Source organism: Suncus etruscus, chromosome 1 (genome assembly GCF_024139225.1).
Source record: "Suncus etruscus isolate mSunEtr1 chromosome 1, mSunEtr1.pri.cur, whole genome shotgun sequence".
NCBI lineage: Eukaryota > Metazoa > Chordata > Mammalia > Eulipotyphla > Soricidae > Suncus > Suncus etruscus.
This window is the reverse complement of record NC_064848.1, coordinates 78215120-78217551: the sequence shown is the minus strand read 5'-3', so window position 1 is coordinate 78217551 and position 2432 is coordinate 78215120. Positions and strand designations below refer to the sequence as shown.

Here is a 2432-nt window from a genome sequence, read left to right as displayed (position 1 = left end):
GAGAACAGAACCAGGAATAAATGCTGATCACTATCAGCAGTGACCCACATTTTTAAAATGTCCTTTTAAATACATAAAGAATTGTGGTGTATCCGATGGAAAAATAATTTAACACTAAAAAGTAACAGAGCTATCAAGACACTGAAGTCACACTGGGGACATTTAAAAGTGCATTATTAACTGAAAATCATTATAAGAAGGCTACATACAATATCACTTCAACTATATGACATTGTGTAAAAGGCAAAACGATGAGGACAATAAAGTGACCAGGTTTCCAAAAGGCTGAAAGGTGGCAGGAGGATAAGAGATTAAAAAGTGAAGCACAGACAATTGTAGAATGGTGTAACAGCATAGTAATGGATGTACATCATTATACACTAGTCAAAACTCATGGACAGTAGGCCAGTATACTTTAGATAAATTATAAACTGGATGGTTGTGATGTCTCAATGTAGGTTCAATTCTACTCATGGTTATACTCTAGTAGGGATGGTGTTTGTTGGACTTTATATGTGTGTGGATTAATCGGAAATATGGAAATCTTTGTACCTTTACTACAATTGGATTGTGACCCTTAAACTATAAAAAAGATAGTTTGTTTTTTACCAAAAAAATGAATCAATAAAATACCCCCAATAAAACCAAGAATAAAAATAATCTAGTACAAAGTATTAGAATGGACATAGTAATAAAATATATGTAATGCTACTTGTCATTATTATTTAATTTATGTTTATATGTTTATATGCATATTTTATAGATATTATATATATTGAACGAGTGATAAAGAAAAAAGAAAATGTAGTTTGCTGTTTCTGTTATGGAAAACTGAATGGCTAAAAGAAAAGATAGATAGGCTTATCTTTTTTTGGTCTATGCACTTAAACTTTTGTACTGTTTGAATTTATCAATCAAGATGAATAATATCAATAATTATAAAAACAAAACTAGATACATATGTGGAGCTATAATAATAAAATTTTATCTATCAATTTTTTCTTTTAGGTTAAAACAAGGAATTTAGTCTCTTTGTGTCTTTATATTTCCTAAAATGTTTCCTGTCCATAAAGTGTATTACTCAACAAGTGCTAAAAGGAGAGGAAGGGCAAAAAATAAGGTTAAAATTTTGGTCAGTTTTAGAACCATAAAGAGAAACTCTCTCCTAGCCTTCATCCTATGACCTACAAGATCTCCAACTACAGAGGCAGAATGTCATCACCCACATCTGAGTGGAAAGTTTCCTGGCACCATAAAAGACTTTGGGGATGTGTCAATGAGTGAGCATGAAGACTGTAGTTGTTCTCATGGCAGTGTGCTTCAAGGGTGGAGAAACCCTGTATCTCTTAGGCCAAGGGAATTGCCGCTGTAATTTCCCCCAATATTTACTGTGCCTATGCAAAAAGAGGAAGGAAGAAATAAAGAGGAGGAGGAGAAGGAGGAGGAGGAGGAGAAAGAGAAGGAGAAGGAGAAGGAGGAGGAGGAGGAGGAGGAGTAGAAGAAGAAGAAGAAGAAGAAGAAGAAGAAGAATAAGAAGAAGAAGAAGAAGAAGAATAATAAGAAGAAGAAGAAGAAGAAGAAAGAAGAAGAAGAATAAAGAAGAAGAAGAAGAAGAAGAAAGAAGAAGAAGAAGAAGAAGAAGAAAGAAGAAGAAGAAGAAGAAGAAGAAGAAGAAGAAGAAGAAGAAAGAAGAAGAAGAAGAAAAAGAAGGAAGAAGAAGAAGAAGAAGAAGAAGAAGAAGAAGAAGAAGAAGAAGAAGAAGAAGAAGAAGAAGAAGAAGAAGAAGAAGAAGAAGAAGAAGAAGAAGAAAAACAACCCTTTTTAATAAGTCGCTTGGGGGGTTTTCCCTCTTTTTTTCCATAGCTGGTGGTTTTGGTTTTTGGTTTATTGTTTGTTTGTTTGTTTGTTTTACCACTCAGACTGCATCCTCTCCCTCAACCCTTTTCAGAGAAAAGGGGAAACAATCATCAATGGCAAGAGGAAGTCTCAGAAGCAACTCCTAGAACCGGCTTTACGCTCAGGAGAGGACGCTCTGACTCCTCCTCGTGCCTTCGGATGCTCTACGATCAGAGAAACTTCTCTAGTCACACACTATAGAAATGATCCCTGAAAGTATAGTCATTCTTTGTTTATTATTTTGGTAATTTTGTTGTTACTCCCTCATTGTTTTTTGTTTTTGTTTTGTTTTGTTACCTCTTTCTTTTTTTCCCTTTCTTCTTTTAAATGGATATTTATAACACCTAGACAGACTCCTCCTAGTTTTTCTCTTTTTTTTGTTTGCCCTTTATTCCCCCCCATCGTATCAAGACCAGACAGTCAAATGTTCATTTGGTGGAAATAAAAACTGATCAGACATGAATACTAATCCAAAGTCAACAACAACAGAATTGATACACAATCTGCAACAAGCTGTACATTCGGGGAATAGTTGC

General features: G+C 34.5%; 1 non-coding gene across 1 annotated transcript; it reads right to left on the bottom strand.

Moving 5' to 3' along the window:
• Nucleotides 1–1910: 1910 nt before the first annotated feature.
• Nucleotides 1911–2122, bottom strand: LOC125995134 (small nucleolar RNA U3). Its single transcript, XR_007490731.1, has one exon. It is a non-coding gene; the product is annotated as a small nucleolar RNA U3 (small nucleolar RNA).
• Nucleotides 2123–2432: the final 310 nt, after the last annotated feature.